We start from the raw sequence: 16,638 nt of genomic DNA, 5'->3' as shown, positions 1-16,638 counted from the left end.
AGCGAATCAATCGCGAGTACGCGATTGCCTACCCACTAAATCCCCATCATTTCCAGCTGCGGGCACCTGGGACGTGTTCGCAGCAAACGTTACTTCGGCTGCCCTGCTGCTGACCCTCTCTCTACTCCATGTGGGTAATGTCAAGAGTAAGGAGTAGATCATCTTTTGACTTATATTATTTGATTTGTTCCATACAATCAGGCAGTCTTCTGTCCCTCTCTCTTCTTCCATCTTGTCTCACTCTCTCGTATTCCTTTTTTTCATATTCTGTTATTGGGTCTAATATTACGTCAAAGTTCTCTGCATTTTGCATGGCTACAGTCATTCTATTCTATGGTGTTGTCTCTCATAGCCTTATTCTGATATCTTTTATTTATCTCGAAAAAGGCTGCGAATACGCGATGCTCTGTCGCGCACATTCCGCAATTTATACATAAATCGTCTTCAGTTTTCCTCGTGATATGTATAATACCTAAATGAGACGTGTCTCTTTGTTCTTTTGAACCTATATTTCTACCACTCTTTCACATCTGGAATTAGTGTCTGTCCATTGTGCTTTTTCTGTCTGTGCCTCCCATTCTTGTTGTCATTCGTTTAGCATTTATTCTCTTTTCTCAGCTTTCATCTGTGTTAGGTGGCCGTTATTGTCGTATAAGATCTTACGTTATTTCGCTAGGAACTGAAGCTGAATAGGGAGAGTACCCGCATTCACATGTAGGGCTATCGTCAATGTAGTCCGGTACGTACTTATTACCTTGAGGATGGGTTTTCATTGTGTTCTTGTTAATATTTCTATTTTTTATATCTTAACACGCCAAGCCATACGGGTACCCCATATAGGAGAGCACAGACAAGAGCTAGGGGAAACAGACGCGCAGTTGAATTAGAGACGATACTGAAACTAGAAAGTTTTGGACATAGTTTTGGACAAGAACATATTTGGGAGTTGCATTAAGCACGGATGGAACAGAAGAGCCAGAAATTTAAAGAAGTATAGTAGAGGGAAACAGCTTATTTTTCGCTCGCCCATGTGTTCCGCTCCAAAAACACACACTGGAGATCGAAAATCAGCGTATACCAAAACTATTATCAGAACAATAGTATGTTATGGATGCAAAACATGGGCGATAACATAAAACACAAAGAAAGCTGGAAGTATTTGAAAGAAAAGTCCTAAGGGGGATATTTTGACCTACTTACAAAAACGGAGTATGGAGATCCAAGTACAACCATGAACTCTACCAACTGTTCAAAGAGACACCGATCTCAGAATTCGTTAAACTTTAAAGACTTTCATGGGCTTGTAAAATAAAGAATGGAGACCAAAAGATTGCTGAAAAGAGCTCTAGATAGTAAAAGGCAGGGCGGAAGACCAAAAAGATAACCAAGGAAAAGATGGGAGGATAAAGTGACAGCGGACAGCCAAAATTTGCTAGACGCAAGAACCTGGAGAAGATCGGCAAGGTCGGAGGAGGGAAAGGCTCGATTTGGGCTGTAGCTGTAGCGTATTGGAGAGAGAGATAGAGAGTTTAAAATTATGATGTTTGTCGCAACTGCTTTTCTGCTCTTCTAAAAACACTGTTGCGGGTAAAAAACTGTCAGTATACAGGACAAAAAAATCTTTTGGATTGATAATTTGTATGTTTCCAAAAAATGAATCAGTGTTCTCAAGACAATATTAATTTAAATTTAAGAAACACATCCATCGCTAAACAACCTTAAAATAGAACAGCCCTGAAAATCAGCTTCTGTCAAATAGTTAAAGAGAGTCGATGATAGTTCCACACTGCCTTTGCCTGCCTACTATTCTATCCAAGTGTAAACCATAGAGTTTTGAGTTTTTAGATCAATAATATAAAAGTTTAGATCAATAATATAAAAACAAAATTTGTCTCGCGTAATAAGCTTCTTGAATTTGACTTTTCGGTAGTGGCTGAATTTGTTGAAGATCAAAGCAAAGGCTAACAGAATGAGGTACCTCCATTTTCATATACTCATAAAACACCTTTTACCATTAGTATCGGAGGCAGGTGACTTAAAACTTATGTTTACAAAAATCCTCCCAAACATGCTGCATTTCACTTTTAACTCCTCTTTACACTGATCATTATACATTTTACTTAGTTTACTTAACTCACTACTCAGATGTAATCTTTTGGACTTCTTTCTGCTGGAATTTGATTCAGTTCCTCTTAGCTTTTTTATGTACTTTCTAACACTTTTCTTCTTCAGATAGTTCTTTATTTTTGGTAGTGTCACCTCTTTTCTTTTGAACAGCAAACCCAAAATGCACTTTTTTTACTATGCTTTTTATTCTAGTTTCTCCAAAACCAATAAAAGTGCGAAAAACTTTAAATATACAGAAGTTAGAACCAGACAAAGTTGGAAAAAAGTATTGTATTAAGTAGTTTCGCTAAGTCCAGGTTTTTTTTTCGTTTTTGTTTGCCGGTCTAGGCCTGCGTCTTTTGATTTGTGCTGTATGAATCAGACTGGCAATAAATTATATTGTCTTTTTTTTTCTGGAACTTTATAAAACTTTTCTTTGAAATTTTTTTATGTAATTAGGCGTTATTTTTACGCAAGTGAACGTTTATTGTTGTGCTTACTTGGTAAAAAAACTAGGTCTCTTAGGAACTGCATACCTGGTAATTTGTTGGCTTTTACTTTTTTCCTCCTGCAATTCTTCCATTTCTAGTTCCTTCATTGACTTCACCAACACTTACACTTTCATCTGTACCATCCATTATTCTTTAATAAAGTAGTTACTAATTGTCTCTAAATACTTTGACAATCTACCCAGTAGTCACAAACACTTCCACTACAAAACCCTCACATAATCTCAAATTTGTAAGACTTACTGGGTCAGCTGAGTGGCAGTTGCAGCGCTCCTATTGGTTGGTTGGAAATAAGCTGGTTTGCATGGACCAGTACAGTGGAAATAAGTTGTTTTGCATGTAAAAGTGATTTTTAACATGCTTTTACCATTGGAAATATTTTTTTGCATGTTCCCTCCTCATATACAGTCTATTAAAATCTTCTATTCTCACCACTGTCTGTGACCCAGCGAATGTGAAAAGAAGTCGGCATGTGTACGAGGGACAAAAGCGGAATTATATGCACGTGGATGTGGAGAAGAATTTAGATGTCGATGGGTAATCATTTGAATTGTGTACTTATAATAACCATTCGAGATAAGGGTCTGTGGACGATTCGACAATTCGTTTTGGGGGTTATATGGTTCAGGAATAAAAATGGAAATTTATGTTCGTGTTTGTTTTAAATTCAACTAAAACTATTTTTAAATAAAGACAAGAATTTCGGGGAATAATAAAAATGCTGTTAGGAAAACATTAAATATATTCAACAATTAAAAGTTAATATAAAAGAACAGATAAATAGAAGTCCATAAGTAAAACTGTTCTTTAAGGTATAATAACAGAGTAAAAAGTAACAACAATTATAATATGTTACAGAAATATGATTTTCTATTTACGTTTGTATAACGTTTCGACTATACAATTAAATACATATTAACTAATAAAATTTATTTGAGTACGCATATTAAATATTTAAGAAAACAAGTTTTGCAAAAAAAATAGGTTTGTTGGTCAAGAGTCTGCGTTTTTTAACTGCATTAAAAATTTTTGTTAATCTTTTTTATGTAAGTTTTGCTTTTTCTGAAAATAACATAACTTTAGACTAATGCATCCCCTAAAACTATTGCGTATTGCAAGTTGATAATAGAGATAATGAAAATTACCCCCCAAAAGGTGACTATCACCAATAACTCGTTGGGTACCCAGCAAATTTGGTGCCAAAATGTTCGTAATAAACATCTGCACAATTTTTCATAATACAATTTTTAGATTGGGGTGTGGGAACATGTAAATTAATAAGAAAAAAGGAATTATTTTGATTTTATAATTTTAATGAAATTTTATATTTACTTCATGATGTATTAGCTCGATTTAGCTATTTCGATTGCTATTCTTGACACAATATAACTATGGTCATTTCCGCAAAAATGAGATGTATCGGAACTCTTAATTTTGATTATAAACAAAATTTAAAAGAAATATTCCTGCATTAATCACATGATTAGATTAAAAATGAGAGTATAGGATCACACCTGCTATGTGGTAGACTTAATCTAGTCAACAGAAAGCATATGAATGTAATAATTAGGGACATAGAAGGGCACAAGATTCTCCTCCACGACCGACTGTCAAGAAGATTTCTGACTTCCTCATCCACATCATCCTCCCATCGTATTCTCGGTCTTCCAATAGGTCAGTAATACATAAGAACTACAATTCGCTTAAAAAAAAATCGAGAATATTTTAAAATACAAATAAGGAGACAGTGTAGAATGGAAAGGGTCCAACCGATACTTATAAAACTATCAAATGCTGGTGTCATTCCGAAAAGCCTGCTAGAGAACATCAAACCCAGATCACTAAGAGCTTGATAACATGGAGGAAGCCCTGTCAACGTTTAATATAGATATCCGAGATGTTCAATTTTCCCATTAGAAGGAGTGGTCTTTCACTCCTACCTTAGAAGAGGTGGGAATTGCTTATTTCTGGATAAAACAAAATAAATATAGTTTTTTGGGTACGACAATAAATACCAATCTAAATAAAATACAGAATTACGAGGCAAAAGCATCTTTTGTAAATTACCAATAATAATTTATACTAACATTTTAAACCTCACGATAAAGACACCGATACAAACGAATATAATATGTTCCGATTGTATAATTTATTATTCACAAAGTAATTAAAATCAATCAACTATTTTATATATGGACTCATAAATACGAGAAACCATTGGAACCTTTCCGAAACTGAACAATTCACTGTGAATTACTTCAGTGGTTTGTACTCTACATCTTTATTGGCTTTTAAGCATGGATATTTTATCTTGAGTGCTTTATTATTCTTCTTGCGCTCAATTTCTCTTTCGGACGTTTCACTCTTTCACTCTATTGGCGACAAACATGGCAATGTTAACTTTTAAGGCAGGTTTACACGTATCCAGTAGCTGGACCTATTCGCACTAGCATAATAGTTTCATGATGTAAACACTTTTTTTGCCAGTTCAGCGCTGTTTTGAATACAGAGCTGATCAATTTTTCATGCCAGCGTCCCCTCTAACCCCACGCCCGCGGTTGTAGATACATGGAAACACATCGGTCCAGTCGCTGGCGCGCCGTTAAGAGTACAACAAACGACTGATTTTATCAAGTAGGAACTGCCAACTTAAGCATTGGCATTCCAGTGAGAATGGAGCCGTTTAATGGATACGTGTAAACCTGGCTTTAGGTACTGCCATGTGAAACAACTCCATTAACGACAGTCCAAACTATACCCGCCGATTGTGTAGCCAGGAACGTTCTTCTTCTCATTGCGCCGTCTCCTTTCGAAAGTTGGCGATCCAAATGGCAATTGTAGTTTTGGAAACTGCTGCGCGACAGATCTCTGCGGATGAGCGGTCGAACCATCTCCTCAGGTCTTTCAGCCACGAGTTCTGGCGTCTTCCTACTGATCAGTATAACTTGAAGTAATTCATATCTTTCGCCTCTCAACACATGACCCAAGTTTGCATTTTCCTCTCTTTGATTATTCTTAGTAATTCTTTTTGTTTACACATGCGACGAAGTACCTCAATATTAGTAACTCTGTACCCATGGAATCCTCAACATTCGTCTGTATATATACATCTCAAAGGCATCTATTCTTTTTCCTATTTCAGAGTCCATTGTCCAACTTTCACAGCCATACAGTAAGACAGAAAAAACGTAACATCTGATCATTCGGATTCTAAGCTGTAGACTAAGGTCTGATCTTGTAAAAAATGTTTTCATGCTCATGAATACTTTCCTTGCTTGTTCGATTCTTGATAGGATTTCTTTTTTTGGATTACACTTACTATTGATATTTGTTCCCAAATATTTTATGGAATTTACCTGTTCTATTATTTGACCCTTGGCATACACCTGTACGTTTATTGGTGTCTTTGAAAATACTAAAGTTTTAGTTTTGGAAACGTTTCCAGGAAGGAGCACGGAAATTGGAAAGATTTTGGGAATACATAAATTCAGGAATGGAGTACTTGCGATGCTAAAAAATTATAACCATTATTATTGTGATTAAAATAGTGTTTAAGAAAGTTGTTGTCTTAAATATCCTTTAATTATTTTTTAAACCTTTCTTTGATATCTCTTCTTGTTAATTCTATTTTTATATAAAAATGTTTATTTTGACAATTGTTTTTCCTTTATGTATTTTGATTTTAAATAAAAGATTGCAAATCCGAATGTGAAATTTATTTTTATAATCAATTTTCTTAAATATTTAACATATGTTACAAAATACTCTGTAAGTCCACTTAAATCTAAATAGTTTTCCAATTTTTGACTGTTTGTTTACTGACTTAATTTAAAAAAAGTGACTTAAATTAATAAGTTTGAATTTTTCTATATTATAAACATTTATCCAACCAAAAACATCTCGTCAACATTTATTTTCTTCTAGAACAGTACATGCATTTTGTGAGTATAGTTTTTTTTAACAAAGTATCAAGTTTATAAGCCTTTTAAGAACGAATACTTTTCCTTTAATATTATTATACTATCATAACGACCAAGCATTTATACTAACACCGTCTTAAAATTGTAGAAAATCATTTTTCTTATCAGAATTAAAAATATTCATATTAAAAAAGGGCTCCTGCAGGGTTGTTCCACATCTCCAACTCTATTCAAAATATACTTAGAGAAAGCCTGACTACATGGAAAAGAAAATGCGAAGGCATGGGAGTACCGGTACGGAACGAATACCTATATACGTTAAGCTTTGCAGACGATCAAGTAGTGATTGCACAAGACCAAGACGACCTCAGCTACATGAAGAAGAAACTACAAGAAGAATATACCAAGGCTGGCCAAGATATTAACCTCGCGAAAACAGAGTACCTATCTACAAGTGAAGAAGACATAGAAGATCTACAGATTGATGACAACGTAACAATCAAAGGAAAGGATAAATTCAAATACTTGCGGGGTTTATAATCACGAAAAAGGCAACAACAGAGGAAGAAATTACACAAAGATTAGGACAAACAAGAACAGCTTTCCGACAACTTAACTCAGTATGGTGGGATAGAGACCTAAATATGAAGACAAAAACACAGATTTATAAAACATTAGTGCGAAGTATTATGACATATGGGGCTGAAAATGGGATCATAAACAAGAAAAACAGCAGTAAGATAGTAGCAACAGAGATGGAATTCCTGCGAAGATGCTGCAGAGTAACAAGAATGGATAGGAGAAGTAATGACGAAATAAAGCAAAGACCATCAATAGAAACAGACATACTAACATATATAGAACAAAAAAGACCAAAGTGGTATGGACATGTAAGAAGAACTAGTGACAGCAGATGGATAAAGAGAATAATCGAATGGAGCCCCATAGGAAGGAGGATAAGAGGACGACCTCGAAAATCCTGGAGGAACGAAGTAGACGATGCCATGAGTAAGAGAGACCTAAACGATGGAGAATGGAACAACAGAGGGAGATGGAAACGGTTGAGCGAGGGAAGGCAGTGAATACTGTAGAATCCCTGAATATATATAAAAATATTCATAAAAGAGATATTGAATCTAGATTGACTATGAATTAAATAAGAGTACGCAGAAGTTTTATTTCAGAAATTCGTTGTAGAATTTCTAGTAGAATGAGTTCAATCAATTAGGAACTTCACTAAACAAATGTTTCACAAAGTAAGGAAGTTCATATTTTTTTACATAATAAACTGGAATATGCCAATAATATTTTCTGATATACTTCCGTATATATTATCTCTCTCTCTCTACTCCTCGTTCTCTTCCTCTCTGCTTGCAGCTTGCAATCATCTGTCTTGTTCGTAGAACACTTCTTCTAAAATTTAATGTTTGATGTAATGTAATGATAAACTCAGTGAGAGGCAAAAGTCCTCAAAGAACTGTTAATTCTAGGAGTTGCAGTAGTAAATCAAATAAAAATGTTTATTTTTTGTATTTTGATAATATGTTTAAGTTTAGAATTTGCTATTAGTATGATTTGGAATAAGTATAAAGAAATTCAATTTATTTTTATAATGCCCACCTTCTTTTTTCAAATCAATCTACATTTCTTCTTTAACTTATTTATACTACCTTTTTAATTTTTTTTTTTTGTAAAATAATATTAAAGAGAAAGTTAAAAGCGAGCTCAGCACACCGAGATATAAGAGAATAAATAAACTGACAAAAGAGTTATAGTAAAAATTGAAAAGGTTCACCTCCAGAACTTCACTGGTCTTTTTTTGTTACTTAGAGGAACTTTCTCTAAGTTATTTCCTAACTGACCTAGTACCTTTCTTAATTTTTATCATAGCAATAATAGGACAAACTGATGAGCCAAACATTGATACTACCTACCAAAAAAAAAAAATAATAAAGAACCTTCGCGTATTAGTACAGATTTCGACTATTTATTTTTTTCCGCTTTAAAACTTAAATTTTTGCGATAATTTAGTTTCTTTTATATGCATTAAAAAATGAAATTTGTTTTTTAAATCCATTACAATTTTGGATTCACCAATTTGATATTCAGTGTGTATTATTGGTTGCCTAAATAAAAGTTGACATAAAGTTAGATTTTCTATTTAATTTCAAAATATTCTTAAATGATTCAGCAATGCTGTAGAATAATTTAATTAACAACATTTTTAGTTCCTTTCATAATCATTTAATAAGATCTGGTACAAAGGTTTATACAAACTAAAAATAATTACGCCTAATCCAATTTACTTACTTCTACAGTCATATCATCTCCTTCACTTATTGGGCAAAGCTTATAGAAGTTATCATGTTATAAAGACTGGACTACCTCAAGGAACGACGTTACTGCCTTTATTGTACTTAATTTGGCTACCGTCAAAGATTGTTCTTATAGTTGATACACAGTTGCTTCCAAATGGGGACGATGAAAGTAAACACCGAAAAACAGAGCACTCTTCACAAAGTATTTAATTACCACAGAGAAAAAAAATACAAATCATAGGAATGCAATTATTAGTAACATTTCGATCGAACATTACCCAGTCAGAGCTATTGATCTGTAGATCTACCTTTTCTAAAACCATTTAGTTGATCGCTTATAACTTTCTTATACTCTAGTCCAAACACCTTATTAATATGGCGAGTGACTACCTAAACGATAGAAAAATTAATCGTAAAGCCACGATTAGCTTCAACACATGTGTTCCGCGGGGATCACTTCTCGGACCTACCTTGTGGAATGTTCTTTATGATGACGTGCTAAGAGTAGGCCTATCTACTCCTACGGAGCCGAGAAAATAGCTTATGATAATGGAGCCAATTAAAGGAAGGTAAATGCAAGACTGAATAGAATAAGTGAGTGGATGACGTCCTACAAGCTTAAGATAGCGCCACATACGAGTGAAGTGATCATCATGAAGCGTCCTACAAGTAGAAATAAACATAAGACCTTCAAGATTCTCGTAAAAAAGGAGCTGACATATCTAGGAATAATTCTGACACACGTGGAATATTTGGAAGACACTTAAGAATAACGGAAGAAACTGTAAAAAAAGGCAGAGAAAAGATAGCAAAGCTGGACAGATTAATGCCAAACATAACTGGCTTGACTAGTAAAAAAGGGCAGTATTTTGTAGTGTAATTAACTCTATTATATTTTACGGAGCTCCGGTGTGGATATCGGCAGTTATGAACGAAAATATACAGCGAAATGAATAATAATGTCTATTGAGGACGGCCTTGACCGACCGTACGGTGTCAACTGCTGCGCTGCAATTTATTACAGGAACAGTTCCCATTATAATTACTGCCTAAAGAGAGAGCATTATTATGTAACAAGGCAGTATTATTTAACAACCTTCTCTTGGGAGAGAAAGTAACTCCGGGCAATATAACCGAGCAAATAAATCCTAGAGATTAAAGGCAAGTGGAAGATGTTACTTGGCAGCATGTTCTCCTGCGTCTTTTACTTTGGTTATGCTGCCAAATTAAAATGGAGCTTCGCAGGACACAATGCCCGACTGAAGGATAAGAGGTGGAACCACGAAATACAACAGTGGAGGCCATGGTTAGGAAAGAGAAGCAGAGGAAGACCACAAATGAGATGGGCTGATGACATTAAGAAGATCGGAAGACACAACTGGAAGCAAGTGGCGCAAAATAGAAGACACTGGATTGATTTGGGGGAGGCCTATGTCCAAAGTTGGATTACTTAAGGCTGAAGAAGAAGAAGAAGGAAGATATTACAGGAATTAGCTAAATGAGAGATCCATGGAGTCAACCAAAGATATCTGAAGTTATGTCAGAAATAATTTTTCCGGATACACGTAACAAAGAAGAGTAATTTTAGTGGGTATGACAGGTCTGCGAGTCCCACAAAAAAAATCCACCGAAATCGTTTCGGGCCATGATGGTTGCCAGTGTCCTTAAGGATAAGACACACGAAGAAGAAGAACCGTTTCGAAAATTCAAGAGAAAGTGGCTAAAAGATTTAGATAAAGAAAGGTGACCTAATGCAATCTAACGTATTCTGGCTACAATTTAATCGGCTAATCCTTTACTCACCAGTTCAACTAAAACTTCCCTCCTCTTTCAACAGTGCCATCTGCCAGATAATACAATTCATATAATACTTTTATATCAAGGAAAATAACAGTTGCAAAAGATAAGATATCAATGTAAAAATTATATTGATGATACAATTCCATGCACCTAACACAACTGTAATAACATCACAACAAACAAACACCATTTAAAATGAAATTTTAAAAAAGCAAACTGGGAAAAATTTGTTTCCGACCTTGATAAAGACATTGATAAAATTCATAACACATCTGAAAATTATGATAAATTTATCAACATCGTAAGAACTGTTTCCAGAAGAGATACTTCTCAAAAATGACAGACTCACTATGTTCAAGGAATAACTCTAGACTCTGTCCCATTACTGAACCGCTATCAAAAGCTGTATAATGACGAATCTTTCAGTGATGATACTCATCAAGCTAGAGAAAGATTACTTGGTTCAATCTCAGACGAGGGAAGATCAAAATGGTGAAATCTCCTGGAAAACCTAAGGATAGCAGAGAATAGTAAACCTAATAGGAACATATTGAAGAATCTTATCTCAGAATGTAGAAGAAAAAAAAAATAAAAACTCAAAATAAGTCAGTTGAACGAAACTTTAAATAATGCTTAGCTTAGATCCTTGATCCACACATTAAAAAAAAAAAGAAAGCCCTGCTATTGATGATCTGCGTATAAAAATAAATAAAGAGGTATATCTGTGGCTTCTTCAGATGATAAACAATTTATTAGATGATATACATATTTAAACTATATATATCCCAAGCATGGAGACGAGCCAAAATTATTGCCCTATGTGAGAATTATATTGGACCTCATATCTTATACAAAGTTATAAGGTATGAGGTCCATAAAAAAATTCAATTATTTTTAATCCCTCTCAAAAGATGATGCAGGGAATTTCAGTAAGTAAAGAACCTAAACCATCGAAAGAAACCAAGGCTCAGTTATTTTTTGATGATAATTTCAATTAAAAAAAAATTTCATTACCATATGCTGCTTTCTACCCCATGGTACAAATAAAATACAAACACTAGATATCAGTATATTATATTACAATTACATAATCAGGAGTACTTTGATGAGGAGCTCAGAAAGAATAGTCATAGTTCCAAATGTTATTAAAGACAATTCTCTTCTTATCGTACCGGACAATTCCAGAGACCTATATCCTCATTTCCGTACCTAAGACTGTGCAGGGGAAGATCTCTACTGAGTAAAATCGACACAGGACAGACTAGGTGAAGAAATTTATAGGATAGGCGTGAAAAAGGTATAACCAAATACAAATGTGCGAATCAACTGGGAAAATTGAAATAGAGCCAGTAGCTATGTAATTAATTATTGATTCGTTCATTGAACATGACATACTCACAAATATAAACACACAATACAAATACACACTTGCACACCTACAATATGCTTACTTAATACTGAGCTCCCCAATCCCCAGGTGTAATATCTGCCAGTAGGATGCATGGTGCAGGGGCAAAAATGATGCCTAAGCGATGCCTTATTGAACTATTGAACACTTGGGGATTATAGGAGACAATAAGAGATGACCCAGAAGAGAATTTAACAGTGAGTGAATTTTCTATAAATAAAAATCTAAAGAGAACTCTGCCCACATGAAGAATGGATATATGGTGAGTGAAAACGTAACCATTTCGAGAGGGGTTAGACAGGGCTGTATTCTTTCGCCACTGTTTTTCAACCTGTACACGGAACAAATATTTCTAGAGGCACTGGAAGAGTACAACGAGGGCATCAAGATTAATGGCACGTCAATAAGTAATTTTCGATGTGCAGATGATACTGTTATACTGGCCGATAACATCGAAGATTTACAGATGATGCTAAATAGAGTAAATACAACTGGCAACCAATTTGGACTGAAGATCAATAGAAAGAAAACTAAATTTATGGTGATCAGTAAAAAGAACATTCAACATATCGACCTGAATATTGAAGCCGAACGTATCGAAAGAGTACACCGATTTAAATATCTGGGATATACAGTAAATGATAAGTGGGACCCAGAAGTAGAGATTAAGATCCGAATTGAAATAGCAAGATCCAAATTCATCAAAATGAGAAAGCTCTTAAGCAACCGCCACCTAAGCGTTAACCTCCAAAGGCGCGCCACGAAATGCTACGTACTCTCTACGCTACTTTACGGAGTTGAAGGGTGGACGTTAACAGCAGCAACTATAAAGAAGTTAGCGGCTCTAGAAATGTGGCTGTATCGACGCATACTGAAAATACCTTGGACAGACAGAGTGACCAACACAGAGGTATAAAGACGAATGGGTAAAGAGGTGGAATTGTTAACAACTGGTAAAAGGAGGAAAGCGTCATACCTGGGCCATGTGTTCCGTAATGATAAGTACAGTCTGCTACAGCTTACAGAAGCTGCGAACATAATACATGCGGCACAAAACAGAGAAACCTATCGTTTGATGGTCGCCAACCTTCGGTAGAAGACGGCACATAAAGAAGAAAGGGAACTCTATCTCTTTTCCAAATACTTAGGTCTTAATAGGTTTTAAGGCGCTACAGGCAAACGTTGGCAACAATAAGGCAAGACATACTGTTGCTATATAGAGTTCCATCAAGATTTGATACAAAAGCTACAATATGACATATTGTAGTACTACAGTTTGTTATGAAGTATTAATGATGATAATGTAGTTTTCATAGTTCTATCAGAATGTTAATCGGGGAACAACTTCACTGGTCCAAGGGTGTTGATCAAAGGTTAATCACTTCTAGAGTGTTGATATAGTATTAGCTCCGAACGAGTTTTGGAGTATTGCTTTGAGACAGAACCATTCTGTGACTAAGTGTTAATTAGTCACTTTCCGCTCGTTGCTGGATCGAGTGCTGATCGATCCATTCACATCTATTTTCTTCTCTTCAGCATGTGTGTGTATTAACACATCGTAATTTCGTTTTGACTTTTATGACATTAATATTGTATTTATTTTTCACAGGTATTAAACAGTGGGTCATAGAGCCATCGATACCGTCGTCGCTAAGGTTGACATTTAAATGTTATTGTACATTTTATCTGGGATATAATTTTATTTTGTTATTTATTTCGAATATATTTTTATTTAAATTAAACCTGTCTTTTACTGAGTCTGCTTTCTAAAAGAGCTACCCCTCAGCGTCACCAATTATTGCCAAGCCGAGACTCAGGTAATTAGAGAATTAGGTTATTTTACGATTTAGTAGTTAAAAGCAGTTACCAAGTTGTAACTGATAATTATAAAAAATCAAACTTTATATTTATTTAACATATCTTTAAAGAAATATCCGATATCTTAGACTTTCTGTTCTAGTGACCAGGACTTAATGATTACTTTTCCCAATAATACAATTAGAAATTTTAAATAGTTTTAAAACTTTTTAAGAGTTTGAATCCTTGTCGTATATGACGGCATCGTTTAGTTTTACAAAATTTTGAATTAAATAATTAAATTTTGAAACAAGGTACCAGTTCTGAAAGGAAATCTTCTTCAAACAATCAACTACGCTATAAATGATATGTTTACATCAAACTGATTATATATTGACATATGGATATTTCGATGATATATAGATTTAAAAAATATATACATTTTTTATGGATTTAAATTAAATTTTTAGAATAATTGTTTCCTATAGTACTAAAGGTTATCAAAATAAAAAATACAGTAGACAAACTTCAGTAAATGTTTTACATATATTACAATGCAAGAAGTTTAATACGTGAATTATAATTGTGCCTTAAAGTTGAATGCATTGACTACTTTCCTTCTTTTTACCGAAAGTGTAGGAACGAAAGAACAAAAATACATCGACTTTCGTTACTTTTCATAATCGTATTGTTCTAAAACAGATTACAAAGTTTCTAATTCATGGTAAAAAGTATTTTTTGAAATTTTATGTACTAAATGTTATATTTCCTTAGTTTTGTTATTTGTTTATTTCTTAATACACCATTGACGCATGTTACAGGTCATTGCTTTATTGCTATTATCTTTACTTCGGTGTTGGTTATCGGATATTGTGGTATATTTTTCCAGGTTTTATAATACAAACATCTTAAGGCGAATCCTGATAAAACAGATTTATATAGAATATAGAACTTTGGAGAGAGAATTAGGCTAGAGAATTGCAACAATTTCATATACCTGGATGGTGAATTATACACTCGAATATTCGAGGAATAATATTATCCGCATGCTCACAGGCTCAAGCTGGGACTTCAAGCGCACCAATAACTATTGGGAACATCAGCCTTTAGAATTTGTTTTTCGGCAGAGGATTATGCTGCTTTAGTATAAGAGATCTCGCCATGATAATTCCGTAGAGAGACGTCAACCTTAGGAGAGAAGCACTGTAGAGAGAGAGTGTGTGTTTCAGAGCAGATAATATTTACCTACAGTCTAATGAGGTACTTGTCCATGAACACTAATAAAATTCCGCAAATTGAAGAACTCTTAATAGACTGAGGGTGGAGGTGTCAAACTAAAGTAGTAACACAGTCAAGTGAGAGTATGATATGAATGGCTCTTGTGGCTGTAGAGAGATGCAAATTCCAGATCATATTTAAGTCTGGAATATTTTTTATATATAGCTTTCCTTACGTAAATATATTTTTTCAAGGTTTTCTAGATATTGATCTTTAGAAACGGCTGACGGTTTATTATGAGTCTTCTTTCTTCATTTATATTTTTTATTAATTTTCTGCATTTCTAGTCAGTAACATATTACGAGAATTTTATTGTCGTTTGTCACACTTATCAAATTAATTTCAAATTTTTAGGTTATGAATTGTTATGAACTTCAACGATGTAGGCATAGACATGTAATATAAGATATACTAACTGCTGCAGTACAGTGGCGTTCCCCCAGTGCGACAGAGAAAACTGACGTAAAGCGGTCCCTGCATCTCTTTCTAATGGTCCGGGTTTATTGATCACGTGACCTTCTCATTGGTCATTTAGGTCACGTGGTCGATAAACCTGACAAATTAGAAAGAGATACAGCAACTGCATTACGTCAGTTTTCTTTGTCGCACTGGGGGAACGGGCTGGTATTTCAACGATCAACCTATCTTGTATTATACGTCTATCTATGTAAGTATCAATCTGCCTACTCCATCCAATCGTGACGTACCAGTATCTTGTTCTTCAGAAATACAAGAACCATCAAACGGCACTGAGGTCTCAATCTATCTACTTTTCACTGGTCACTCTACATATTTTAGAAGAACAGATGCGATATTCGCCATAAAGCAAATTACCAAGAAATGACTAGAGTATAATAGAGTAGCATTTCTGTGTCTGATTGACTTAAAGAAAGCATTTGACAGAGTAAGACTCATATATGTAATCCATATTCTATACATTAGAGAAGTTCTCCTAAATATTATAAAAACTATTGAAAACATCTACAAAAACAACAAAATATAAGTAAGAATAGATGCACAAATTTCAGAACCTATAGAAATATACAGAGAAATACGACTCATTGAACCTTATGCTCTTCAATTTAATCATGGATGAAATCATGAGGGAACAAAATGGGGAACAAAGAAGTAAAAGTACTCTGTTATGCAAACGAGGAAATATTGATAGCCCAAGATAAAAATAGTCTGCATGAAGACTAGTCCACATATTTAACATAAGAGCAAAAGAATTTAATATGACAATCTCATATCACAAAACTTAAAACAATAGTAATCAGCAAAGAACCAACCAGATCTAAAATAGAAATTGATGGCATCAGTATTGAACAAGTAATTGAATAAATACCTTAGAATTACACTGTCCAGCTATGGAGACCAGGACAAAGAAGTAAGAGATCAAGTACAAAAAGCAAATAGACCGGTAGAATGCCTTAATAACACTATATAGCGAAACAGACACATTGACACTGAGATGAAGTCAAGAATTTATAAAACCAGTGTAA

The sequence above is a fragment of the Diabrotica undecimpunctata genome, chromosome 1 (assembly GCF_040954645.1).
Source record: "Diabrotica undecimpunctata isolate CICGRU chromosome 1, icDiaUnde3, whole genome shotgun sequence".
NCBI classification, from domain to species: domain Eukaryota; kingdom Metazoa; phylum Arthropoda; class Insecta; order Coleoptera; family Chrysomelidae; genus Diabrotica; species Diabrotica undecimpunctata.
This window is presented reverse-complemented; position numbering follows the sequence as displayed.